Source organism: Thamnophis elegans, chromosome 5 (assembly GCF_009769535.1).
Source record: "Thamnophis elegans isolate rThaEle1 chromosome 5, rThaEle1.pri, whole genome shotgun sequence".
Lineage (NCBI taxonomy): Eukaryota > Metazoa > Chordata > Lepidosauria > Squamata > Colubridae > Thamnophis > Thamnophis elegans.
In genome coordinates this window covers 89,147,953-89,163,324 of record NC_045545.1, presented here as the reverse complement: position 1 = coordinate 89,163,324, position 15,372 = coordinate 89,147,953, and the positions used below count along the sequence as shown (strand labels likewise).

The following is a 15,372-nucleotide window of genomic DNA, read 5'->3' as shown; positions in this document are numbered from 1 at the left end:
CAGTCTTCCTTCTTGTCAATAAATAATTCCACTCAGCTTCTGGCCATGTTGCGGATGTTTTGGGGAATGATTAACTCTGCATACAGTGGCCCAAATGACCCCATGAATTAATCAATGGTTCCCCCCCTCCCTCTCGCTCCACGAGCAAAGTTCAGGTTCTCGGAGCAAGCAGCAATGGAGGTAAGGTTTAATTATTTCTGGAGCAGAGAGGGAATAAATCCCAGCTAACTCCATTTTTGAGATGGAAGTCTCGCCACCCATCTCTGCTGCATTACCAACCCCCGTTTCTGCAACACTAGTTTGTTATCTAAAGGTAAAGGTTCCCCTTGCTAATGTGCTAGTTGTTCCAGACTCTAGGGGGCGGTGCTCATCTCCGTTTCAAAGCCGAAGAGTCAGCGCTGTCCCAAGACGTCTCCGTAGTCATGTGGCCGGCATGACTAAACGCCGAAGGCGCACGGAGCACTATTACCTTCTCACCAAAGGTGGTTCCTATTTTTCTACTTGCATTTTTAATGTGATTGCAAACTGCTAGGTTGGCAGAAGCTGGGACAGGTAATGGGAGCTCACTGTTATGTGGCTCTAGGGAGTAGAACTGCTACTCTGCTGACCTTTCTGACCGACAAGATTGATGAGCCATGGTGGCACAATGGTTAGAGTTCAGTACTGCAGGCTACTTCTGTTGATTGCCGGCTGCCTGCAATTTGGCAGTTCGAATCTCACCAGGCTCAAGGTTGACTCAGCCTTCCACCCTTCCGAGGTGGGTGAAATGAGGACCCAGACTGTGGGGGCAATAGGCTGACTCTGTAAACCGCTTAGAGAGGGCTGTAAAGCACTATGAAGCGATATATAAGTGCAAGTGCTAAGTGCTAAGTGCTAAGCTCAGCGTCTTAGCCACTGAACCAGCTCATCCCCATTATCTAGCAACATTCAAAACAGGCATATACCTTTCTAGGGATTGAAGATTTAGACCAGATTCTGAAGATTTTGCCAACAAATGATATTTGGAATCTTTTAAGGTAAATGTGATGGGGTGGTGGTGGTGGTGTGGCCCAACAGCGGCCAGCTGAGCTGTTGGTGAAATCTGACAGAGATGAACACTATGGGACTGCCCTGGAGGCTGAGGAAGACTCTGGGGGGGGGGGTGTTCGGAGTCAGAGCAGGGACTAGAGAGGCCTGTTGGCCACCAGGTGGCGTCTGAGTCAGGCAGCAGTGAGGAAAAACAGAAGGAGGCTGTCCCTGATGTATGTATGTGTAGGGCTGTGAGGAGGAGGGAGCAGCTTTGGAAAAAGGGTCACAGAAGGAAATAGGAACAGGTGGCTACTGATTAGCCCCTCCCGGAGAGCTTATAAGTGGAGCGATCGGACGGGAATTTTGCAGGAAACAACAATTTACTGATTCAGCCGTAGAGAAAGATTGGGAGAATTTCATGAGTTCAAGCCTTGTTTTGTAGAGATAGCTTTCTGGGCTCCCAGCCAAGGGGTTGCTTACCTCCCTCCTTAGTTATGGCAGACAGCCAGGTCTGCGTCCGTATATATTGTAGAGGCTTGGGACAGAACAGGGTGGGAGTCATTGGGAACTGTATCAATTTATTTTCTTTATTTGTTAAGTTTGTTAGTTGCTCAAATTTACAGCTTGCCCAATATATTAGACCAGAGTTCCCCAAACTTTCCGGCTTGGCAGCCTGGTGGGGTGAGGAGAGGGGATGGTTCCACTTGAGTGGTGGGCAAATATGCATGTATGTGCAGCTCAGAGGTGGGTTCTTAACAGTTCAGACCAGTTCAGCTGAACAGGTAGTAGCTTGGTGGCCTGGGTTACTGGAACCAGCAGTGACCCAGACCTGACACCCCCTGAATCAGTTCTTTTGGTGGCCCCATAGGTGCCACCATCTTGTTTTGGGCTTCAGCGCATGCACTGAAGCATTTTTTTAGTGTTACGCATGTCACGTGTAGCACGCATCAACCAGGCATATCGTGTCCCTGAGTGAACCGGCAGTAGCAGCAGCCAGAACCCACCCCTGGTGCAGCTCCATTTGCACGAGAGGCAGGCGTGCGTTCCCGCCGCTTGTGGAAATGGAGGTGCACACATTTTGGTCAGCTGCTCATGTGGGCTCACTGGCCACTTTCACGGTGCAGGTCATTATCGGCTCAAGACCCAGTAGTGGACCATGGACCAAGGGTCGGGGACCCCTGCTCTAGAGAACTTACATAAAATGAGACCAGATCCAGGCATTTATAATATGATACAGGAAATGAAATGAATACACTTGAGCTGTGCAAAGCATTTGAATGAGGTGCTTTACAACATGCAAACTCTTGAATTCAGAAATACTGGATGTTTGTAAGATTTCCATATCTGGACTGTGAACATCCAGATGGCCGTTAGATGACAGCAAGAAGAAATAAAGATAAATCCTCAACTTATCTGTTCAAAGTTTTGACGGACCTACCTGAGGGATTACTTATAACCAATGGTGAGAATCTTCTCCATAGAAGATTCTACTCTGTTGGAGCTGTCTTGTAGTTGTACAGGAGTATTGCAGACCACATTTTGATAGTCCTAGTAAAGACATCTCATTCAATTATTAAAGCAGCCATATCTTTTCCAAGGCTCGAACAGCTGCTCTAAACATGTTGCCCACTGTTTTATAATTGTGTGCATAATCACTTTGTTTCCCCCGCTAACTGGATGTGTCTACAGGTTGTGCACTGGGTATGTCACCAAAGTCAAGATGGCAGCCACCCTAGTGCAGTCAAACTCTGCTTGGTTTTGGTTGTATGTATATCACAATACAATACAATACAATACAATACAATACAATACAATACAATACAATACAATACAATACAATACAATACAATACAACACAATAGCAGAGTTGGAAGGGACCTTGGAGGTCTTCTAGTCCAACCCCCTGCCTAGGCAGAAAACCCTATACCATTTCAGACAAATGGCTATCCAACATCTTCTTAAAGACTTCCAGTGTTGGGGCATTCACAACTTTTGGATGCAAGCTGTTCCACTGATTAATTGTTCTAACTGTCAAGAAATATCTCCTCAGTTCTAAGTTGCTTCTCTCCTTGATTAGTTTCCACCCATTGCTTCTTGTTCTACCCTCAGATGCCTTGGAAAATAGTTTGACTCCCTCTTCTTTGTGGCAACCCCTGAGATTTTGGGACATTGCTATCATGTCTCCCCTAGTCCTTCTTTTTATTAAACTAGACATACCCAGTTCCTGCAACCGTTCTTCATATGTTAGTCTCCAGTCCCCTAATCCTCTTTTGTTGCTCTTCTCTGCATTCTTTCTAGAGTCTCCGCATCTTTTCTACATCGTGGTGACCAAAACTGAATGCAGTATTACCAAGGTATTATAAAGTGGTATTAACACTTCACCTGATCTTGATTCTATCCCTCAGTTTATGCAGCCTAGAACTGTGTTGGCTGTGTTGGCTGTGCTGCACACTGCTGGCTCATATTTAAATGGTTGTCCACTAGGACTCCAAGATCCCTTTCACAGTTACTACTATTGAGCAAGGTACCACCTATACCGTACCTGTGCATTTCGTTTTTCTTGTCTAAATGTAAAACCTTACTCTTTTCACCGTTGAATTTCATTTTATTAGATCGTGCCCAATGTTCAAGTTTGTCAAAATCCTTCTGTATCTTTAGCCTATCTTTTGGAGTGTTGGCTATTCCTGCCATCTTGGTGTCATCTGCAAATTTGATGAGTTCCCCACAAGTGACCCTTGCAAAAGATGTCACAATCTGGGGGGCGGGGATGACCCACAATCCATGGGTGCCCTTGTACACTGCAAGGCATCTTATTCCAATGCTTTTGCACAGTCCTAAAACACGTGTCTAAATATTCTCCCTGTGCTTTTTTTTTTCTCCTGGATGTGCTGATGCAAAATATTGTCCAAATATTTCTGAAGAGGAAGACGATCATCAAATATTTTTGCTGGTTTGGCAGCCCATTGTATTTGATTGCAGTCTGAGTCCCACCTGACAGCATTTGACAGGTTGCATGGTATTTTAGTAACAGGCAAATAACTGGTGATTGTTCCACCACAATATTTAGTATTTTACTCGTGTTTAATATTTGACAAGATCTCCTATTTGGACTTGCGTCTTTTCAACAAGAGGCAGTTTCTACATGTTGCAGAGCCAGCAATTTTAAAAAAACTAAAGGTCTCACCATATTTTTTTCCCCTTATGCAGCAGTGTTCTGCTATTTAAAAACCAAATGAATAATACAGACTAACTGAGTTTACAGAAAAGAAGGATCTCCTTCTACTCAAAGCTCATGAGATTATAACATGCACCAGAGCAGTGGTGGGATCCTACCGGTTTAACAACTGGCTCTGTGACCGCACAATTTGCAGTTTGGAGAAAAATGTCCCTTCTGTTGTGGAGGAAAACAGCTGAGATGCAGCAATCCTCTCTGTTGTGCGACTCAGCTGAGAAGATATAGGTAAGTAAAGTGCAGGGGTGGGTAGGTGGGCCCACTTGCTGGGCGGAGCGAACCGGTTAGCTTCCAGCTGATTGTCAGCGCTATTGGTTCACCTGAACTGGTCCGAACTGGTAGAATCCCACCCCTGCACTATAATTTTCCAAGCATGAAAAGCTGAGACATTCCATAACAAGAGTTAAAAATCTGCCAAGCATTCATTCCTGATTTTCCCCTGACTTCCATCATCTTCATCATCATCATCTTCATCGTCATTATCATCATCATCATCTTTATTAGATTTTTATCTCACATTTATTGTTTTATAAGCAACTCAAGACAATGGACACATATAATACTTCTGTCAGCTCTGAAGCTAGCCTGACCAATGCTAATGGTACTGAGGGATAAGGAGGGGATGGGAATAGGGATAGCTGGGGTTTTGTAGCCAAAACAAAATAGTTTCCCTTGAGAACCAAGGACATTCCCACAGGTGGCTGAAGAGAGGAGGAGTGAAATTTCCAAGCAACTTGAAAGCACCTTGATTGGACCATGTGGCTGATTGCTTGAGAAAGGTGGGAAAACTTTTACTTAAGTGAAAATCACAGTAACCTTTAGAGTCAGTTTTCATCAGTCTGTGCCAATATGATATATCCAATAAATTTGTTCTTTGAGGAAACTGCTTGCCTCAGAGTTCTGTTTGCTATAGGCATAATATTGGGAACCCTGACAACTTTTTCCTATTTTTCCCGCCACCACCACCCTGGAATGTTGGTTGGGCTGAGAGAAAGTGATCGGCCCAATGTCACCCAGTCTGCTTTCATGCCTAAGGCAGGACTATAACTTTCAGCTCCTAGTGGTTGGCCCAAAGTCACCCAACCAGCTTTTATGCCAAAGGCAGGACTAGACAAACCCAATTCTTGCAATCACTCTTCATCTGTTTTAGCCTCCCGTCCCCTAATCATCGTTGTTGCTCTTCTCTGCACTCTATCTAGAGTCTCCACATCTTTTTTTACATCATGACAACCAAAACTGGATGCAGTTTTCCAGGTGTCACCTTATCAAGGCATTATAAAGTGGTATTAACACTTCGCAGAAAGACCTCAAGTTTTGATCATAATGCAACCTGACTATTACAGCTACAAGTCATAAATTGGGTCACCCATCATTCTCTGCTGCCATGGAAGAAGTCTTCAGTATGCATACCACAAACCGCAGCTGGGCTAACAGATCATTTCTCTACCATTTTCCAATACTATGATTGCCTTGGCAGTCACCCTTCATTTATTTTCGGGTTTATTTCTGAGCTCACATAATACATTGATCCAGAAGCAAATCGAGGGGGCTAAGTTTGCCCTGCAAAGTAAGTCACGAAATGAACAGGAGATAATTATTCAAGATGAAAAGGAACCAACGTTAGCATGTTGTGTAAATAATACACTGACTTGGTTAGGTATGAAAACATTAGCCCTTTGAGGTTGGCCAGAACAGGAAACCAAAGTTATCAATACAAATACTATTTTTATGAAAATAAAAATTATAAAATCTTGGAAATCTGAAAGGGCTTCTCCACTTCCTGTCTTCACATTGAAGAGAACTAGGGAGGTTCAAGCTTGAAATGTCTATCCAGGTCATGGTTGTCCCAAAGGTGTTTTATTTTTTTCAAGAAGCAATTGGACAAAACTGATTCAGCAGTCTGCATTTAAAAGACACAGGCCATTCTTTTGACGACAACAAAATCCATATTTTAGACAGAGAGGATCGCTGGTTTGAAAGAGGGGTCAAAGAAGCCATCTATGTCAAAACTGAACAGTCCTCACTCAACAGAGGGAGAGGAAGAAGACCAGAGGTGAAATCCAGCAGGTTCTGACAGGTTCTGGAGAACTTGCAGTAGAAATTTTGAGTAGTTTGGAGAACTGGCAAATGCCACCTCTGGCTGGACCCAGAGTGGAATGGGAATGGAGATTTTGCAGTATCCTTCTCCTGGAATGGGGTGAGAAGGGAGATTTTGCAGTATTCTTCACCTGCCACACCCACCAAGACACACCCACAGAACTGGTAGTAAAAAAAAATGAATTTCACCACTGGATAAAACATCATCTATCTCCAATCTACAACACAGTTTAGTTTAGTTTAGTTTAGTTTAGTTTAGTTTAGTTTAGTTTAGTTTAGTTTAGTTTAGTTTAGTTTAGTTTAGTTTAGTTTAGTTTAGTTTAGTTTATTGGTCTTGTATGCCGCCCACTCCCGAAGGACTCCGGGCAGCTTACAATAAACAAAGGAAGGGGATAAATAGACAAATAGACAAACAACAATTTAAAATACGCAACATTCATAGTTCCCGTGGGGCTGGCTATTTCAACAGCCCCCCAGCCTGCCTGAACAGCCAGATCTTCGTGGCTTTGCGGAAGGCTGGGAGAGTAGTAAGGGTCCGGATCTCCATGGGGAGCTCGTTCCAGAGGGCTGGAGCTGCAACAGAGAAGGCTCTCCCCCGGGGAGTCGCCAGCCGACATTGGCTGGCAGATGGGATCCGGAGGAGGCCTAGTCTGTGCGATCTGATCGGTCTATGGGAGGTAATTGGCAGGAGGCGGTCTCTCAGGTACTCAGATCCGATGCCATGTAGGGCTTTATAAGTAACGACTAGCACCTTGAAGCGAATCCGGAGACTAATGGGTAGCCAGTGCAGCTCGCGGAGGATAGGTGTAACATGGGTGTACCTGGGTGCACCCACGATCGCTCGCGTGGCTGCGTTCTGGACTAGCTGAAGTCTTCGAACACAGTCCTTTCAACAGTTCCAAGAAGGCTCCTTACCTATTTGCACCACTCAGGTGACCCTGAGGACACAGATAAATCTGCAAGTGTCCTCAACAACTCTATAAAACAATGTAAATGACCAACTGGCTGCAAGGAGTATAAATCCTTCCATTCTCCCCCATCCAGTCAGAGCAGAAAAAGCTTCTTGGATGAAAAGAGAAATGTCTTCAAAACAAAACAAAACGAGGAAGTCCATTTGCGTTTTTTTTTAAAGCACCTTTGAGATGCTTTCTCAAATTACATTCCTACTTTGGACTCTTATTTCTCTTATCTGACCATTATCCTGGTTGAGGTTCTTCTTCCTGTTCTTCTCACAGCCCATTACAGTAACATGAAAGACACCAGTCTGTATCCACTGACCTTCAGAACATGCCAAAATATTGTGCTGATTGATGGGATTGTGTTGGGTTTGACCCAAAAGAAATAAACTCTGCGAGGTTCATCAAAATTCTGCTGCTGTGGCAAAAACCTAGCAATTTTCATCCCAAGCTGAGCTAAACTCCTCACACTTCCTACCTCAGCTGGCAAGAATAATGCTTAGAGAGCTAGAAGAAAATGCAGATTTGCAGACAGAGCAACTTGGCTTAAACTACACTCGATCCTTAAAAAACATTGGCAAGGCACATCTATTCAATGAATTGATTGGTCAGATGGTTTTGAGTGACCATCATGCCAAGTTATAGATACTGTAGATATTTAAAACTGTGTGTCCTTAACTGTTCTCATGGAGAATTAATTATTCAAACAGAGAAAGCAAAGAGTAGAAACCCCAGAGAAAAACATGAAAGGGCATGGTTTATTTATTTAGCGTATGGCATATCATATATGGACTAGCAATATATATCTACGCTAGCTAGACATCCTTCCTTCCCTATGAAACTATTTGATCAGGCTTGATAAATTGACACTTAAAGCTTGAAAACGAGTGAGCAATTACAATCGGGCTTGATACATTGACACTTAAAGTTTGAAAATTAATGTAGACTGTATAACTCCTTAACATCAGAGCATGTTAATATAAGGCAATTGGCAGTTGGAACAGAGTTCTTTTCAGATAGGGAGGGGGAGTAGAATGTCTAAACTCCCAGCCCACAGACCGAATGAGTCACACATTGGCCACGCCCATGCCTGGTCTAGCAAAGAGGTAGCATCAGAGCATGTTAATATAAGGCAACTGGCAGTTGGAACAGAGTTCCTTTCAGGTGGGGAGGGGGAGTATAATGTCTAACTCCTTAGCATTGACGTGTGTTAATATAATACTGTATAAGAAATACTGATGAACCAAGAGGAACATACGTGCCATATTTCAAGTTTGTAGGCTTTACAGTTCTGGAGATCACAGCTATATACCTTCCTGACTCTCAAAATACTTGGAAACAAAGGGAGTGGTAATTATGAAAGGGTGAAACTCACCCATTTCTAGCATGTGCCTATGTTTTCTTTCAAATTTTCAGCTGGTGGGACTTTCTATAATGGCTTAGAGAAATTCAGATAAAGGTTTGCGAAAGCAAGGGTGACTCAAGCTTCTATTCAGCTAACCTGAGAGCTAGGCCCAATTTCTTTAGCCTTCATCTCTTTGGGACCATTAATTGCTAGATAAAGAAAGGGCTCAGTGGCTAAGATGCTGAGCTTGTCGATCAGAAAGGTTGGCAGTTCAGTGGTTCAAACCCCCAGTGCCGCATAATGGAGTGAGCTCCCTTTACTCGTCCCAGCTTCTGCCAACCTAGCAGTTTAAAAGCATGTAAAAATGCAAGTAGAAAAATAGGGACCACTTTGGTGGGAAGGTAACGGTGTTCTGTGCACCTTCGACATTTAGTCATGCTGGCCACATGACCACAGAGATGTCCTTGGACAGTCCTGCCTTTTTTATTTGAAACAGAGATGAGCACCGCCTCCTAGAGTCGGGAACGACTAGCACATATGTGTGAGGGGAATCTTTACCTTTAGATAAAGAAGCCTAACTAAATAATGGTTAGAAAAGTATAAATAGGTACTCTAGGACTGCCCTTTATACATGAGTACCTCAGGAGTATGGATTTCTAGTAATCCCAAGTTTGAGTGGTGCTGATTGTTACTAAGAATTCTGGGAAATTAAGTCCATATCCCATTGAGAAAGGCGGTTCTACAATAACGAATACCCTTTCCTCAAATACCTGAAAATAGCTATGAGATGACCTAGAACGGAATGGATGCTCCCAACACACTAGAATGACCAAGATGGAATTGGTTACATCATGTTATGGGATCTTTGGTTGGAGTGGTAAGGTGGCCTTGAGGTGAAGATTCTTGCTTCCCACTTGGAAGGTTGGGAGTTCAACCTTAGGCAGCATCAGATATTTCTCTATCAGGGCGCAAAGAAAAAAGAAATATCTGCTGTGAACTTTCCATAGGCGTCAAGAAGGGCATCCCGCCATTAAATGCTCACCGCCATTCAATCGCCCCAATCTGACAACAAAGCAAGGGATTAAAGATCATAAGCAGGAAAAAAAGAATAATTAGATGTAGATGGTTACCAAATCAGAAAGTCTCAAGAACTAAGCCTTCATTTAAAACCCCAAAGCTTTGCAAGTACAGTCTGAGCAGGAAACTGCATATTTTCATGCTTCAAATGATGGTTGAGTGTTAAAGCTGTCTTCTCTCCCACGCCCAGAGCTCTTTCCCTGCATGCTACACCCCCTTTTTAGCAGATATTACAGGTTATCAGAATACCCTGCTGGGACTATGATTGCTCGGGCAACTTTTCACGTCTCGGTGGTGCCTCCAGAGAGCAGCACGAGGTCGACGTTTCTCGCTGCCAGCACTACACGCCGCCGAGCTGCAGTTATCAGATGATGATCTTTGTCTTACGACAGCAATTGCCCATCATTTGTTTCACATCAAGGTTTTGCCATTAGAGATCATCCAGGATGAGCCGAATTTCTATTGCGCTGTCAATCACAGCCCAGGTATGGAGGGCTGCACACCATTTCACCATGCAGATCAGCTGACGGTGGCTCACACATCCACTTGAGATCAACCCTGTTGCCTTAAACCTGAATTAAACCTAAAGCTAGTGACTCTTTATCTAGGTTCATGTGACACCCTCAGCCAATCACATTTTAGCCAAGTCATCGCAGCCCAGTGGTCAGTATGTGTTGCAATATGCAGCCTGAACCTCCAAAATTAGATTGTGTGAACCATGGTTGACTTACTATTGATAAGACTGCTTTGTCCTATACTGGGTAAATGACCAATGTTCCAGCTTCAGAAATCAACTTATTGTATCTTTCTTTCTGCCACCCCATCCCAATAAGATCCTCATATGTGGAGCTTTTAAGTAGTAGGTTTAACTACACTAAATAGAAAATCTCCAAGATCTTTTCCAACCCTATGGTTCTAAATTAGTGGCAGAGAGTTAAAATAGAAAAATGCATTCCTTCCTGCCTGCCTGCGGGGGAAGAAACATGCATCCTATGTTGAATCAGGATAAAGCTGGAAGGCACCTTGGGGGTCATCTAGTCCAGTGTCTTGCCCCCCCCCTCTCCTGTCCATCCATCCATCTATCTATGTATCTATTTATTTATCTATTGTAGGAAGATAGCACCCACCCCTCTTCTAGAAAAATGAAATATTTTAGGAAATAGTAAAAGGTCAGAATATTTCCCCCTAAAAGGGAGGCAGGCAGGAACTCAGACACCCCCCATCCACCTTTGCCAATGGGCCGTTAAGGCCTAGGCCAGTCTATTCTACATAACAAAGATCTACTTCCAACAGGCAGAGCCATAATAGGAATCCCAAAGCCCTTTCATTACATCATCACCCAGCAAGGCTCAACCAAGCTTGGGACTTAGGACAGCCTACAGAGTTGCCCCTGCATGGCCCCATGGGATTCTGACAACCAATCAGAATACAAGCTCAAATTCAAATCCCATTAGAGGGTATAAATCTCTCTCTCTCATCCATGTGCCTTTTTGCTGAGGACCTCAAACCATGTGGTCCTGTCCATAATTAAAACCATATTTCCAAATAGCCACCATTGTTTCCAGTGTCTTTCTCCCCACTTGGAACTGAACCCAGATGGACATTTCTTCCAACACACACACACACACACACACACACACACACACACACACACACACACACAGAGTCTGTCTGTCTGTCTGTCTGTCTGTCTGTCTGTCTATCTATCTATCTATCTATCTATCTCTATCTATCTATCATCTATCTATCTATCTATCTATCTATCTATCTATCTATCTATCTATCTATCTATCTATCTATCTATCTATCTATCATCTATCTATCTTAATGGTAGTCAACGTGGTCCTTACCGCCCACTTGTGGGCGTTCCAGCTTTCATAGTGGGTGGTATGGATTTTGTCCGATACTGAAGCACTTTCCTTTTTTTAATTTAATTGACTTCCCTACTTTATAAATCACCATTACTGTGGAACCGGTGGGCGGTTAGAAAATTTTACTACTAACAGAAATACAAAAGTGGTCGGTAGGTATAAAAAGGTCGACTACCCCTGATCTATCTTATCTTATCTATCCATCCATCCATCCATCCATCCATCCATCCATCCATCCATCCATCCATCCATCCATCTATCTATCTATCTATCTATCTATATATATATATATCTATCTATATATCTATCTATCTTGTATTTATCTATTTATGTATTTGTCTATTCATCCATCCATCTTCTGTCCATCCATCCATCATTTTTCATCCCCCCCTCTCTCTCCTAGCTATCTAATCTATCTATAATCTGCCTGCCTGCCTTTCTAAATTCATGTTCATTGCATTAATGACTCTACCCAACCATCTAATCCTTTGCCATCTCCTTCTCCTTTCGCCTTCCATTTTTCCCAATATCAGGAGCTTGTCCTCTTGGGGACATCTTGCCATATTGCAAATAAAAGTTTGCAAGTCTCTTTGAAGGCCTAGCAGGCTTTTGATTGCAACGAAAGACCAATGTACGTACTGGACTATGGTGATTGTCTACATGCTTTATTTCAATATTTATTTAAAATTAACACTGTTCCATGAATCCCCGTAGCTCTAGAATATTAATGGCTGAAGCTCACGGCTATCGGTTATTATTCATTTGTTGCATGCTTTATGTTTATTTTACAGCAACTAAAAATGAAGCACAGATTAATTATATGCAAAGTGTCCACATGAATCATTCATGGTGTGCTGTTTTGCATACCTCATTCTTTTGGAAGTGTATAATTTTACCCTCTGACAATAGGAATGTTTTACCCAATCTCTCCCCACCCTGCATTTCCATTTAAATCACAGGTTCATTTAAATCACACATTGCTATCAGATTTTGTCTAACAGCTGCTTCTTCTATCACTTCCGCCTATGTTTTAGAAAGACAGGCTCTGCTATATTATCTCCCCACCTCCGTTACAGTTGAAGGCTTTTCACACATTACAGAAACACAAATCTAGGTCTACCACCAACTGCATGCTCAACAGGGAGCTGCAAGCCAGCATGATTCCCTGGTGAGCATACTTAGCAGTTTTTAGTTGACCTTGGATTTTATATGCTTTCTTTTAAAAAAAGCATTCTGTGATTTGATTTAATTGCAGCTATATTTTGCTTTGCTACTAGATGCTTGGAATGGAAAAGGGAATTATAACCATATAAACATATTGGAAGGCATATCCCTCAAAGGAGCACTGTGTGTGTGTGTGGGGGGGGGGGCTTTGTCATACTTGCTGCAGGAAGTGGTGCTTTACAAACATCAAAGTATCTACTTGTTCATCTCTGCCTCCAGTAGCTGAGATGCAGAAAGATTTCTATGCCTGAAATAACAGTAGCACTTAGACTTATATACTGCTTCACAGTGCTTTTTACAGCCCTCTCTAAGTGGTTTACGGAGTCAGCATATTTCCCCCAACAATTTAGGTCCTCATCAGTGGTGAAATCCTCTGAAGTCTGCTACCGATTCGGTAAGTGCACACATATGTGCTTGAGGCGTGCCCTCGCGGCGCTAAAACAGGAACGTTTTGAAGCTTTCTGAGTCGGCAAAGGTAAGTAGAAAAGCAAGGGAGAGAGAGAATCTGCTGTGCCACGTGATTTAGATTAACTCGAAAGCAGGAAATCCGACGATTCTAGCTAATATAAATCACGCATCACAACGGATCGTCGGAAATACCGGCTCGCCTGAACCGGTAGCAATTTTTTTTACTACTGGTTCGGGCGAACTGAACCGAACTGGTAGCATTTCAGCCTTGGTCCTCATTTTATCCACCTCAGAAGGATGGAAGGCTGTCGACCTTGAGCCTGGTGAGATCTGAACTGCCAAACTACAGGCAGCTGGCAGTCAGCGGAAGTAGCTTGCAGTACTGCATTCTTGCCACTGCATCACCCTGGTGCCTTCTCCCCTCCTCCCCTCCTTTCCACCCTCCCTTCTTTTATCAAAATATTCCTTCCTTCCTTCTTTTCCTCCCTCCCTCCCTTCCTTTCCCTTCCTTCCTCTCATTCATGGAGTGACCCAACTTGGCAACTTTCATGTAAAGTAAAATATTTTGTTAATAGCTGCACATTTTATGGGTCTGTTTATTCAGGAGTTCCAGGCAGATCCTGGCAGATTGGAGAACACCTGATGTGGAGAAATGGTAGTCTAACTGAGTTGGGAAAAAGCTGAACCATCCTGAACTCAAGGGTGTCAACTGGATACTCATGGGGTTAACCTAAAACTGTCTCCTAAAAGAAACCCTTACAGATGTTGGCTTTCAGCTCACATTATCCCGAATGATCAAGAGACCGTGGTTTGACCAACTGGAGTGGTTTAAAGAAGCAGTGATGCAACCTGATCCAACCCAGCTTCATCGATCTTATCCAATGTTGTCTACCCGCCTGACAGCTCTTCAAGAGTCTTGAGGGTATTTCCAATTATTGAAGGTGACCTTGAAGGGGAAATTTAGCAACTGTTACAGAAAACACCAGTTCAGCCTGGGAAGGAGGAGGGTGTTCCAGTCAGCAATAAATGTACATATTGCCTTTTCCTTAATCAAACACGTCAAATTGGCCATCTCAGCAAGTTTTATCATTTTCAGCAAGAAGCTCTGTCAAGCTTTCAAGATACTGTTATTATACCCTTTCACAATAAAATAGTGTTTCTGTAGTTCTTGCTGTGTCTGTCTCCTGATCTGTCCCCCCCATCCCTCCTGCACTGATAATTATGAGCTTTAACAATGCCACCCTAAAATTAAGCTTTATTCCTGATAAATACAAAGATCCAGCTATTTTTTTTCCTCTTGCATTTTTATTTTTACCCATCTACTCGGCACTCCTGGGATTCCTTGGTGGCCCTGTGTGGCATGCACGCTGGGGGATGGGGGTTGAACTCCCCACGGTATTTTAATGCATGAAAAAACTAAGAACATTTGCCCCAAACTGAACCTAATTCCAAAAAGAATTTGTAAAAGAAAATATAAAATGTAGAATGGCCTACGAGAATCACTTTTCAACACCTCAGGAAACAAGATGAAGTAAGATACATTTCCCAAAGGCAGAAGATTTGGACATCATCTACTGAGATAGGTTTTTAATGGCATGGATTTAGCTTATAGTTCTTATGCTAATTTATGCTAAGTGATGACTAATTTATTAGCTGAGAGTGGGATCTCATGTACAAATGCAAGCAGGCTAGACAGATAATGGCAATGACATAGGATCTTGAGTAGTACTTGGAAGCTGCAGATTTCCAAGCTCTCTCTAATTTAGAGTTGAGTTGAGTTGAGTTTATTGGTCTTGTATGCCGCCCACTCCCAAAGGACTCCAGGCAGCTTACAATAAACAAGGGAAGGGGATAAATAAACAAAACAACACTTTAAAATACACAATATTCACAGTTACCTTGGGGCTGGATATTTCACAAGCCCCCCGGCCTGCTGGAGCAGTCAGGACTTGGTGGCTTTGTGGAAGGCTGGGAGGGTAGTAAGGGTCCGGATCTCCATGGGGAGGTCGTTCCAAAGGGCTGGAGCTGCAACAGAGAAGGCTCTCCCCCTGGGGGGTCACTAGCTGACATTGGCTGGCAGATGGAATCTGGAGGAGACCTAACCTGTGAGATCTAATTGGTCTATGGGAGGTAATCGGCAGGAGGCGGTCTCTC

At 43.2% G+C, this 15,372-nt stretch overlaps 1 long non-coding RNA gene across 1 annotated transcript; it reads left to right on the top strand.

Moving 5' to 3' along the window:
* The first annotated feature begins 440 nt into the window (after window positions 1–440).
* Window positions 441–14,385, top strand: LOC116509166. The gene is made up of 2 exons (XR_004255473.1): window positions 441–482; window positions 13,823–14,385. It is a non-coding gene; the product is annotated as an uncharacterized LOC116509166 (long non-coding RNA).
* Window positions 14,386–15,372: the final 987 nt, after the last annotated feature.